Source organism: Pan troglodytes, chromosome 7 (assembly GCF_028858775.2).
Source record: "Pan troglodytes isolate AG18354 chromosome 7, NHGRI_mPanTro3-v2.0_pri, whole genome shotgun sequence".
Taxonomy (NCBI): Eukaryota; Metazoa; Chordata; class Mammalia; order Primates; family Hominidae; genus Pan; species Pan troglodytes.
The window spans coordinates 30,693,780-30,707,040 of record NC_072405.2 but is presented as its reverse complement, the minus strand read 5'-3'; the positions used below and the strand labels follow the sequence as shown (position 1 = coordinate 30,707,040).

The window sequence follows — 13,261 nt, the reverse complement described above, 5'->3', positions numbered from 1 at the left end:
CTCTGATAGACCTCCACTCCCCAGAGCAGTGAAGTGACAAGTTCTGGTCACAGGTGGCAGGGCCAGGCAGTATGCGTCTCTGCACTCTGTCCTATTCCAGTTTACTTCCAATTAATCCATTCTACTGACACATGCCTACCAAGAGCGGGTGGTATGGAAATGAGTGGTAGTGGTTTCTGATCTTGGACCGGGCAGGCTTTAGAGCTTCTAACATTAGGCTACAGTTCTCATCTCACAAAGAATTCTAAAGCTAGGAACGGGAAAGGAGTACCGTTTAAGACAACTACAATTGGCAGAAGAGTCGTGAACTGCAGAGAGGGAGAGCGTAGCCGAGCAGGCACAGATCCAAATGGGGTATTCAGCAGGTAAGATGCTGATCAAGCATTCAGTACATCCTAGTGCAGCTCTGGGTGCAGAATCACAGAGTATGTAAAATCAGAAACACTTGCCTCTGCCTCCAGATGTTATCATCTCAAAGGCGAGTTGAGTCAAATAATCTATAGTCCACATGTGGAAATGTGTGTTAATCAGGGCCACGATAATGGGAGCAAAACCAGTGGAAAATAACCTCCACCCCAACTAAGAAAATGACTGAGAGGGTTTTTCACTGTTGGAGAAAGAAGTCATCATGAAAAGGGAGAGACTAAAATAAAACGAACTTTGTGAGGTTAGATCAGAATAAGAGTTATCAGTACAAACTCACATTCTTCAGCACACGTATATACAGAGAGGTGCTGAATTATCTGTTTCCTAGCTTTGTCTGCTGAGAGGACCCAGAAGCAATGATAACTGCTGTAGCAATGAACATACCTAGCAACCAGACCTTGGTTTCTAAACAGCATTCTCCAATAAAGGAAAGCAGGACTCCGTGGAGAAGTGCCTGACTCTAGGGCTGGGGCAGCGAAGTTACAAGATGAGCCTGGAATATTTTGTAGTAAAGGAAATTAAGGAAACACTTAAAAAAAAAAAAAAAAAAAAAAGGGCAGGGGCTTACCAGAAGAACACAGGAGACAACCGGAAGGAGCTCCCAAAATGGTCAAAGCTAGAACAATTTGAGCCTCAAAAAATATTATTCAACTTTAACCCATAGAACAAAATCTGATTATGAATAACCAAATGCATAAATAAATGGGGAAGCAGGGCCAGCTCTTGCTTACAAAGAATTCCAATAAATAAATGTACAAGAGGGAAATAGAGAATCATTAGGCAAACATCACAGTCATCATTGTGGCAAGCAGGGTCTACAGATGGATGCTAAAATTAGGGGATGAAAGTACAAGGAGAAACAGGATTTGCGTAGTCTCAAAGTATCTCCTGAAACTACAAAGGGAAAGAAAGATAACTTTTTCAGTTTATCCATTCAGTATTTTTTTTTTTTTTCCCAGACATTGTCTCACTCTGTCGCCCAGGCTGGAGTGCAGTGGCTCCATCTCAGCTCACTGCAGCCTCCACCTCCCAGGTTCAAGCGATTCTCCTGTCTCAGCCTCCCGAGTAGCTGCAATTACAGGTGCATGTCACCATGCCTGGCTAATTTTTGTATTTTTAGTGGAGATGGGGTTTCACCATGTTGGCTAGGCTGGTCTTGAACTCCCGACGTCAGCCTTTGCCTGCCTCGGCCTCCCAAAATGCTAGGATTATAGGTGTGAGCCACCGTGCCTGGCCCCACTCAGTTTTTGTAAAACAACAACAACAAAAAAACCCACCTTTTTTCAGTGTGGAAATCAAGCAGACACCAACCAATCTAGATAAATGTCACCAGTAAAAAAATACTCCAACATGGCCGAGTGCAGTGGCTCACGCCTATAATCCCAACACTTTGGGAGGCTGAGGTGGGTGGATCACTTGAGCTCAGAAGTTCAAGACTAGCCTGGACAACATGGTGAAACCCTGTCTCTACTGAAAATACAAAAAAAAAAAAAAAAAAAAAAAATTAGGTGTGGTGGCTCATGCCTGTAATCCCAGCTACTTGGGAGGCTGAGGCAGGAGAATTGCTTGAAACTGGGAGGTGGAGGCTGCAGAGAGCCGAGATCACACCACTGCCCTCCAGCCTGGGCACTGAGTGAGACCCTGTCTCAAAATTAACAACAACAACAAAAAACTGTGACATGATGAATACCTCTAAAGGATGCAACATCACTTTGCGTTCCAACATTCTAGCAAGAAAAGAGGGAGAGACTGCCACAGATTGCAGCAGACTAAGGAGAAATAACTAAACAGTGTGGGATCCCATATCAGATCCTGGAAACAGCAAATGGACATTAATGAAAATATTGGTGACATTTAAATAAGGCCTGCAGTTTAATTAACAGTGTTATGCCAATGTTGATTTCCTGCTCCTGATTATATAATTATACTCTGGGGTGAGGAATATAAAGGAATTCTGCTATATTTTTGCAACTCTTCTGTACATCTAAAATTAGTTCAAAAGAAAAGTTTAAAATAAAAGGAAATGGTTAAGCAAACTAAGATACAGCCATGGCTGGGTGCAGTGGCTCATGCCTGTAATCCCAGCACTTTGGTAAGCCAAGGCGGGTAGATCACCTGAGGTCGAGTTTGAGACCAGTCTGGCCAACATGGCGAAATCCCACCTCTACTAAAAACACAAAAATTAGCCGGGCATGGTGGTGCATGCCTGTAATCCCAGCTATTATTAGGGGGCGCTGAGGCAGGAGAATTGCTTGAACCTGGGAGGCGGAGGTTGCAGTGAGCCGAGATTGTGCCACTGCACTCCAGCCTGGGCAACAGAGTGAGACTCCGTCTCAAAAAAAAAAAAAAAAAAAAAAAAAAGAAGATACAGCCATAAGGCAGAATAAATGCTTAGGGAGAAATTTTGATGTCGAGGTAAGATGGGTGTAGATAGCCAATTGTATCCCCTCCCCCCGAAAAAAAACAACTGTAAGGAAATATGCCAATATGTAAAGAGAGACTGCAGCAGGATTATCGATTTTCCCCCAAGTACTTTTTTGCACTTTACAATATGCATGCATTACTTTTAATAATCAGAAGGAAATAAAGTCGACAAAAATACCAAACAATTGTTTGGGGGAATTCTGTGTATAGTTAATCACATCTATTACAGTTTCTGGGAGAGACTTCTAAGGGCTGTGTTCAGACTGGAAAGGAGGCTGCTAGATGCTTCTGAGGGCTAAGGAAGGTGGCAGGAGGCTGGAGGAAGTGGACTTGTACAGAGGACATGGACGTGGGCCCATGGAGTTGCTCCAGATAAGAGCAGGCTGGCCAGGCGCAGTGGCTCACGCCTGTAATCCCAGCACTCTGGGAGGCCAAGGCGGGTGGATCACTTGAGGTCAGGAGTTTGAGACCAGCCTGGCCAACATGGTGGAACCCCATCTCTACTAAAAACACAAAAATTAGCTAGGTGTGGTGGTGTGCACCCGGAGTCCCAGCTACCTGGGAGGCTGTGATGGGAGAATCGCTTGAGCTCAGGAGGGGAGGTTTCAGTGAGCTGAGATCATACCCACTGCACTCTAGCCTGGGCAACAGAGTGAGACCCTGTCTCAAAAAAAAAAAAAAAAAAAAAAAGAGCAGGCTGGCAGGCTGCACCCCAAAACAGAGGGCTGCTGGCAAGTCTCTGATATGGAAACACCTCTGAGTTCCAAGAGAACACTCGTACCTTAGACACCCGAGCCATTCAAGACTCCTAGACCCAACGTACATTTCCAGCCACCTCACTTGCTGCTCCCTCTCATCAGCCACTCTGGGCCACGTGTACCATCCCACCAGCATTCACACGGCTCTCCTTACCAGGACCTTGCTCTCTCTCCCGCTTCCTAGCTTTCAAGATGTGGCTCAGTCCCTCCCCAAGAAGCCTTCTCTGTCACCTCCTGCCACTCCCTCCTCTGGCCTCACCAAGTACCTCTCCTCTGTTCCACTTACTGCAGCTTCAGGAAGGCCATCCTGCATCTGACTTTCCACACATGCACAGCTCCTCACACATTTCACAAGCATCTCGGGAATGGAGATGGTACTCAGCAGCTCTCTTAGCTGAGCGCCACTGGACTGCTCAAGGACCCCAGGTCTCCAGTCCCTCCCTGCAGCCAACAGGCCCCTCACCAGGTGGCCAACCTCCCCCCAACCCCACCACCTGCTGTCACCATTGAGGGTTCCCATGCCAACAGCCGTGCCTATTCCCAAACCTCTTTATGCAGGTTCTATTTATTTAAATGATTATGATTTATTTAAATAACAACTGAGGGCTGGGCACGGTGGCTCACGCCTTTAGTCCGAGCACTTCAATCCCAGCACTTCGGGAGGCCAAGACCGGTGGACCACTTGAGCTCGAGTTCGAGACCAGCCTGGCCACCATGGCGAAACCCCATGTCCACTAAAAATACAAAAAATTAGCTGGGCGCGGTGGCGCGTGTCTGCATCCCAGCTACTTGAGAGGCTGAGGCAGAAGAATCACTTGAACCTGGGAGGTATAGGTTGCGGTGAGATTGCGCTACTGCACTCCCGCCTGGGTGACAGAGAGAGACTCTGCCTTGGAAAAAAAAAAAACGAGAAAACAAAAACAAAAACAAAAAACCCTGAAGAATAAATGCAAAGAAAAATGTCTGATTTCTGAGAAATTTAAGCTAAGTGATCTCGAACAGTAATTCTGAAATTACTGTCTTATATGACACCTGGGGTCCCTGAAGTAAAAGACTATTTTTATTCTAATATACAAAAATTAAAAGCTTTTCACTCTCACTTTTCAGAAGCTACATGAAATGTGACACGTACCTGTGTCATCTTGAGTTTTTGAGAAATTTCTAAGGTAGAAGTTTAGGGTATAATATAATATATAGGTGGTCTCAGAGATTAGCTCAATTTGTTCTCAGAACTTTTAACTGACTTCTTAACAGCAAATTTAAGTTACACCTATTATAACCTGTTATCTCATTATCATCCAATAAATAATTATTTTAAAATCCTGAAATTTCTAAAAATATGCTAACAAGGCCATTCTTTTGACTACTTTATTTTGGAAAATATAGTTATTTTTCATGAAACTTTTTTTTTTTTTTGAGACGGAGTCTCGCTCTGTCACCAGGCTGGAGTGCAGTGGCGTAATCTTGGCTCACTGCAACCTCTGCTTCCCAGGTTCAAGCGATTCTCCTGCCTCAGCCTCCAGAGTAGCTGGGACTACAGGCGTGCACCACCACACCCAGCTCATTTTTTGTATTTTTAGTAGAGACGAGGTTTCACCATGTGGGCCAGGATGGTCGGGATCTCTTGACCTTGTGATCTGCCCGCCTCGGCCTCCCAACATGCTGGGATTACAGGTGTGAGTCACTGCGCCCGTTCAAAACATTTTTTTTTTAATGTTAACGTGTAATCGCCTTATTTTTGCTTTTTAAATGAATAAATAACTATTTTAAAATTTCTCAGTCTTGAGGCTGAGGCAGAAGGATCGCTTGAAGCCAGAGTTTAAGACTAGCTTGGGTAACGTAGTGAGACCATGTCTCAAGAAAAATTTTTCTTTACTTAGTTTTAATTTTTAATATACTATCAATACAGATAGCCACATATACAAAAGACAATGCAAGGGGTCCTAGCATCAAAAAGTTTGAGAATTACTCATCTAGAAAGATTTGTTGCAAATGGAAAAATAATAAAAAGCTGAAATTAAACTAGGTATGTACATAAAAGCAGTAACTGGATTCCGAACATGGCTGTTTTGCAAATATCTCTTGTCTTCGCTTCATTTTTTTATTTAGTGAAAGCTAATTAACAGATTTAACCTTTTACCCAGTGATTCCACTTCACAGATATATTCTGCAAACATAAGCGCAGACAGGGTGATATGTGTGTTGGTTAAAAAAAGATGATACTTCCATACTATGGAATACTACACAGCTATGACAGAGAATGCTAAAAGCATTCTATGTGCTGATATGGAAAAGATCTTAATATAGTTGCTAGGTGAAAAAAGCAAGGTGCTGAATGATGTTTAAAATGCTACCTTGGAGCATTTATTGAAAAGCTGGGGGAAGACAAGGTTTTGCTGTTTTTTACCGTCTTGATTTTTCAACTATGTGAATACGGAGCCTAGTAGGAAAAAAAAATTTAATAAAATGAAGGAAATGAGAAATTACAGGTAATACATTTAAGTATGATTTTTATATACAAACAATTTCTAAGTAGTCTAAATAAGGGATCTAAAGACTCAAAGGAAAGGGCTTGGCCCTAAATCAAAGTTTTGGTGAAAAAAAATACATACATGTTTTAAAGATAAAATAAAGGGACCGAGTGCAAGTGGCTCACACCTGTAATCCCAGCACTTTGGGAGGCTGAGGCGGGCGGATCACAAAGTCAGGAGTTGAAGACCAGCCTGGCCAACATGGTGAAACCTCGTCTCTACTAAAAATACAAAAATTAGCCAGGCGTGGTGGCGGGCGCCTATAATCCTAGCTACTCGGGAAGCTGAGGCAGGAGAATGGCTTGAACCCGGGAGGTGGAGTTTGCAGTGAGCCGAGATCGTGCCACTGCACTCCAGCCTGGGCCACAGAGCAAGGCTCCGTATCAAAAAAAAAAAAAAAAAAAAAGATAAAAGATATGATTTGGCTGGGCACAGTGGCTCACGCCTGTAATCCCAGCACTTTGGGAGGCCGATGTGGGTAGATCACGAGGTCAGGAGTTCAAAACCAGCCTGGCCAACATGGTGAAACCCCATCTCTACTAAAAATACAAAAATTAGCCAAGCGTGATGGCAGGCACCTGTGATCACAGCTACTTGGGAGGCTGGGGCAGAGAATTGCTTGAACCCAGGAGGCAGAGGTTGCAGTGAGCCGAGATCGCACCACTGCACTCCAGCCTGGGCGACAGACTGAGACTCTGTCTCGAAAATAAATAAATAAAAATTATTTAAGACATGTATTTTTTTTTTAGATATCCAACCTTTATCTGATTTTTTTTATTAACTACTAATACTGAATGCACTGCCTAAGAGGGCCATTAGGAACTCGGCGGTAATAAATGTAGGGCATTCACCTTCTCATTCCACCAAGCCCCAAGATTCTCTGGGGCCTGCCCTTGGAGGGAGGTTAGGAGTTCTAACAACAGTCCGATCTCCAGTTGCCAAGGCGGAGAATTCGGTTTCCCATGGCTGGGCACTCTGGGCTCCCTTGGGCAGGCCAATTCTGTGGCTTTCCCGGCCTCTTTTCCTTGTGCAGGTCAGAGGGCCCAGCCTCTGCGTCTCTGCCTCTGCCAGGCCCAACCAGGGGCCCCCTGAGAGGTTTAATGCCCACGGTAGTGGGGGGAGGGGGGAACAAGATAGTGGGGCTTCGTGACCCTGTGTTCTAGGGCCTGCCCTCCTGTCCCCTAGGTGGGCATGAAGCCCTGGCTGGCGACAGTCGATGGGGCGGACTCTGGACTCCTTATCTCCTGGCATTCCACCAGCCCACCAGCCTGGAGGTCAGAGAAGCCCCACTGCAGACACCCGGTGAGTCCCGGCTGGGCTGAGCAGCAGGCCCCTTCCCTGCTCACTCCCCAGCCTCCCATGTCTCCAGGGAGTCTGGAAAGAGTAAGAGACTCCTCCAGAAGAAACTAACACCCCCTCCCTCAATAAGCACAGGGACAAATGGCCCCTTCCTCTTCTAGTTTCCAAGCAAAGACTGGAGGTGTCAGCAATTTCATAATTACATTTAGGATCAAAAATAGAACCCTTCTTTGGTCTTCTCCATCAAGTCTCTTGGCCACTGGCAACCATGTGACTCGGGAATACCAATTCACCTCCCTGGATCCAGTTTCTTTCACTGTAAAATAAAGGTGCTGGACTCCAAGATCACCAAAGTCCCCTGCTCAACATTCCATGGTTCTGGGGCTCAACAACATGGTGCAGCATTACCTTGGCCAGGTCAGGTGCAGGCAGGCTATTATCCTGACATAGTGGGGAGAGGGAGGTCCTGGTTCCCAGGCACGCACAATCTATTCACAACACTACTGTGTAAACCCCATGATTCTGCAAATGTTGGACAGGGATTGAGTTTCCTCTTGGAATAGTGCAGGGTGTGAGCAGGTAAGGAAGGAGGAAGAAGGTAAGCAGGGTTTAAAAACAGAACCAGTCCTGTGAGTGATATATACCCTACACACACGCACATGTGCACAGATGTGCACACACACACACAAGCACACACACACCACCCAGGCACACACAGGCATTGTTACTCCTTCCTGGCTACCATCAGCCCAGAGAAGGAGCATTTCTTCTCTGAAGAAATCAGAGCAGCTCCCAGAACCAAAGGTAGAAAAAAGTTTGTTTTCCCTAAGATTGCCCAATTGATCTGTGGGACAATCCCTGGCAGGCCACAGAAAAGCGGCCTTCCCAGAAGGGCAGGGAAATTGCATCCATGTTGCCAAGGAAGAGATGAATCAACCCTATGCCTGGGCTCACACCATTCCTACAACCCAACCCAACTATCAGCCTCTGGGACCCCTAAATAACCCACTCCACCCCACAAAAATTATGACGATGAGAATGATGACAAGCAGCCCTCTACTATGTTCCAGACAAAATCACGACATCCTGCAAGCTGGTGAGAACAGAAGTTAAGAAATTTCTCACTGCTGGAGAGTGACGGGGCCAGGAATTGAACAGAGACCCACCTATCTCAAAAGGCCAGAATTATTCCCGTCTTTCAAGGATGCCCGCTCTCTGAACTGAACTGTGCACAGTACGGAGGCTTCTCTTGTGTTGCTATCTTGTTCTTCATCTGTGGATGCTGTTTCTCCCCAAGAGTCTGCACTGGAAGGGTGGGGGCCAGGCCTTCTGCGTGCACCCGCCATGGTGGCCACTGCAGAGCCCAGCACAGACCAGACAATGTACATCCACAGGCTAAGAGTCCCAGAGCCCCAAATTCTTACTCTGGCCTAAAATACAAGGCCAATGATGCAGCTGCTCCAGCCCCCAAGTCCTCAGGTCAGTGAATTCCTCTAGCCTCTGCACTGGCTGGCCAGCTGTCAGTCAACACCTGGATTGAATCTCCCGCTCAGCACTGCCCTCCCTCAAGGCCCCAGAGGCCAGATGAGTAACAAATGATAAATTAAGCAAGAACCTGCTTTTGGCCTGGCCCTTTGGGAAGAGACAGTATCCAGAGGACCCCCTTCCACTGTCTGGTGCCCTCTAGTCTTACCTGCAAACCAACCCCAGCAAGAGGACCACTAGCCTATCTCCTGGCTACCACACAGGTAATGGGAAACTCACCTCTCTGAGCCTCCACCAGGAAAAGGAACATGTGGCTTTTAATTCCAGCTGCTAAGTTATGATTCTGGACATCCCTTCTCTTGCTTTACCAAGGATGTATATCCTTGGGGTGGCTCCATGGGGCCCCGGGGTCTGGACTTCGCTTTTCAGGAGCTGCATCCCGGGGGATATGCATCCAAGGATGTATATGGACAAGTTCTCGTCCATATTTAGGACTTAGGTTTTAAGAGGTAAGGATAGGCCAGGCACGGTGGCTCACGCCTGTAATCCCAGCACTCTGGAAGGCTGAGGCGGGCAGATCACGAGGTCAGGAGATCGAGACCATCCTGGCTAACACGGTGAAACCCCGTCTCTACTAAAAATACAAAAAATTAGCCGGGCATGGTGGCACGCGCCTGTAGTCCCAGCTACTCGGGAGGCTGAGGCAGGAGAGTCGCTTGAACCCGGGAGGCAGAGGTTGCAGTGAGCCAAGATCGCGCCACTGCACTCTTGCATGGGCAACAGAGCGAGACTCCGTCTCAAAAAAATAAAATAAAATAAAAGAGGTAAGGATTACGGAATTGTATATGCTGTGGTTAAGGAGATCTAGTCTGACCGTGGTACTGACCTGACCCTCCCAAGGTCACAGGGCCAGTTAAGAGCAGAGCAGGGACAGAGGCCAGGGCTAACTCCCAGGCCACTCCTCGGCAGGAGCACAGCCGTCCCAATGGTCTGGGGCTCCTAGGGGAAAGCCACTAAAGACATAAACCCAAACCAGGCTTGCTCCAGGAAGAAGGATCAGGTCAAAGCTGCTCCTAACCCCACGCTTCCATTCGGGCCACAAGAGAGCACTTAGCCACTCCCCAATTGTGTCCGGAGTCCTCCTGTACAGCCGAGCCCTTTAACTGTTTAGAGAAGCCTGTCTCTGGAACCCAGGCCCTGGCAAGCACCAGATCCTCAAAAGTGAACCCCTAGTCCAGAGCAGACGAAATATTCCCGGCTCAACTGGACCTCAGGATCAGATGATGAAACTGCTCGGATGGCGACTTTGTCCCACTGCCCTCACCCACCAAGAGGGGGCAGCCTGAACCCGACCACCTAACTTGGTCATTAAGGACCAAAAATAGCCAGAAAGCCATCCTCGTGGGCAAGCCAGGTTGGAGATTCGCTCAGCCGGAAGATTGGGTACATGTACCTTCAGAGGGGAGATGGACCGGCAGGGACCCGGGGACGCAGCTCCTGAAAAGCAAAGTCCAGACCCCAGAGCCCCATAGAGCCGCCCCTCGGACTGGCCACCTACTGTCTGCGTTCTGCGTCCGTGTCCGCGCGGGGGCTCCGGGAGCCTGGCTCAGCCTTCGGCGCGGCGACCCACGCTCTGGGCACCCTTCTGCGGCTCTAGCATCCCGCACCCTCCAGGCGGACAGGCCGCGCCTTGACCTCTCCCCTCGCCAGCGCGGCACCACCGCCAGGTGCGGCCTCCACCCACCCGTCCGGGCGTGTGCCGGTGCCCGGGAGCGGCGCCCGGTCCTCGGCGCAGGGCTGTCCCCGCCCCCACCCACTGCCCCAGCCTGGGGTGCGCGGCTCCTCCGCCGCTGCCCATCCCGCGGCCCTTGGCGTCCCCGCCCTCACCTGGCGCTCGGAGGCGGCCTCGGCCCCGCGCAGCCTCACCGCAAGGTCCCAGGCGACCGGCGGCGGCAGAAGCAGCTTAGCCGGTGCGTCCGCGTAGACACGCGCGCCGACCCCCCTCACTGCGTCCGGGCCCCGGCACCGCGCGCATGCCCGGCTATATACCCGGCGCGTCAGCGGCCGGACCCGCCCCCGGCCCGCCCCGCTCGTCCTGGGGCTGCCACGTGGGGCGGGCAGGCTGGGGACCTGGCCAGCCTGCGCCCTCCTGCGCCTCGCGGCCCTGGCTGTGGTCGGCGCCCGCTCCCATCCTTCATCCGGCCGTGACTCCCGAGGACCCGCAGGCTCCTCCTGCCTCCGGAAACCTCCCGTGAAGACCTGCTCCCTGGGCGCGGGAAGCTCTCACCGCCTAGCCTCCACCCCACACCCCCTGGAGGAGAGTCCTACCCACTCTATTTAAATGTGATTTTACCACTTCTGGTTCATCCAAAAAGCTTTTCTCTTCCCTCCCCAGTTCGGAAAGGTACTTCAGAAGGGGACGCTCCCTTAGATGGTGTTTCTTCTGCATATTTCCACCAGCCAAAAGAACCAAAATTTCCTGGTCGAGTTCCAAATAAACCATATTATCTTCACTTTTCAGACTTGATGCCGCACCGCTTCCCACAATGATCAGACGCCTAAAGAACCCTACTAACCCAAAGTTGGGAGAAATGTTAATTTGGGGGTGAAGAAGGTCCGAGGAGACTCTTCCTCTGTGGGACAGTCCCATTGAGATGTATATCGGGCCTGGGAAATGTAATAGATTTCTTGAGAAAATAAACCACCCTTTCGACTCCCATTGTTCTGTTCTGCAGGACATCAGGACAATTTCCTCTATGAGCTGAACCCGCTGCCACCTGGGCCTTGGGGGGCTCGGAGGAAGGGCTTTCTAGCCCAACTGTCGCGGCTTAGTACTTGAGCTGATCCTAGCACAGTGACTGGTCCCTAGACGGCACTAGCTGTCTCTAAATTTGCGCAGGGAAGGGGCAACATCCCACTCTCTGCAGGTCTTGCGGGGAGGACCCCCGTGATGGCGGCGCTAAGGAGAAAAGGAAAGCAGACAGTCGCTGGAGCCGGTAGCAAGAACTCAGCAGCTTGCTCTTCGCCAGGCCAGAGGGGGTCAGATTCTTCATATTACTTTTGAAGAGTGTAGCTGGGCCCCGGGGCGTTTCTAAAATTCAATTATCCTCACCCCGTAATTACAGTGCTGCAGTGGGTATGGGGGCAGGGTGATATTCCTCTCATTTATTTTCCAAGTGATTTCAAAGTAATGATATCTCTTGCAGAATTTCCCTCAGAGCCCCTTCATCTTTGTAATAACCCTATTTCTCTCTTGGTTAAACTCGGTGCTTTCCAGACATTATGTCATCCGTTTGGGACTCTCATCCCACTGCAGTGGGCTGTCAGAAAGGGGCCAGTCCCCGCCACACCTTTTGTTGAAGCACTGGAAAAGGAGTGAGAAGCCCACCCAGAGATAAAGTGAAATAAGTATGCTTCCAACACACAGAGAGCTCTGAAGGGTATGAAGCCCGTAAACACATATCCTAATGGAGTGTTAAATCTCTTAAAACCAAAGCTGGAGAGCAATCCCATGGCTTTTCCAGGCAAGTTGTCAATACTGTCCACAGGAGAACTAGGCACCCTTCAAGGAGATTGCTCGGCAGAGAGGGGGCAGGACCAGACACCCCACCACCGGGCCTATCATGGCGTTCTCACTTGTTTTCAACCACACTAAAGGTGGAGCTGTCAAAGTCCACATAGGCAAGCAGAGCTGATAAGCTATCAGTAATCCATTAGGGAATACAATTAATTATTAACAAAAGGTCTTAACTCTCCGTATCTACCCACACACAAAATTCTTTAGGCATCTCTTAAATCCTTCCTTGTTGCTGGGTAGTTCTCAGTTTCTCATTCCTGGTGCCAGGCTTGGAGGCCCACTTCTCTCTGCTCTCCACTTTTTTTTTTTTTTTTTTTTGACACAGAGTCTCTGTAGCCCAGGCTGGAGTGCAGTAGTGCAATCTCGGTTCACTGTAACCTCCCCCTCCCAGGTTCAAGTGGTTCTCCTGCCACAGCCTCCTAAGTAGCTGGGATTACAGGAGCCCGCCACCCTGCCTGGCTAGTATTTGTATTTTTATTAGAGACAAGGTTTCACCATGTAGGCCAGGCTGATCTCCAACTCCAAGCTCAAATGATCTGCCCACCTCGGCCTCCCAAAGTGCTGAGATTACAGGCGTGAGCCACTGTGACCGGCCTCTGCTCTCCACTTTTTCCTCTCATTACCCATTTTCACTTGTCAAAATTCTAACTCTCCAAAGTCACCTCTCGTCTGCAAGCTTCTGGATTTTTCTGAAGCATGTTTGAACTACCCTTTCATATTTTTTTACTGTAACCCACATTAAAAACATTTAACACTGCAAC

General features: G+C 48.8%; 1 protein-coding gene across 4 annotated transcripts in view; it reads right to left on the bottom strand.

Annotated features, from left to right (window-relative positions):
• The window catches only part of SLC39A14 (solute carrier family 39 member 14), a 55,268-nt gene extending 44,278 nt beyond the window's left edge, over positions 1-10,990 (bottom strand). Inside the window, exon 1 of one of the 4 annotated variants that reach the window (XM_009454978.5) lies at positions 10,811-10,990. The gene's annotated coding sequence lies outside the window, so the exon portion shown is untranslated. Of the gene's footprint in view, positions 1-10,481; positions 10,682-10,810 lie in introns of those variants that run through there. The other 3 variants (XM_054657305.2, XM_009454981.5, XM_531112.8) reach the window with 3 other exon arrangements.
• Positions 10,991-13,261: the final 2,271 nt, after the last annotated feature.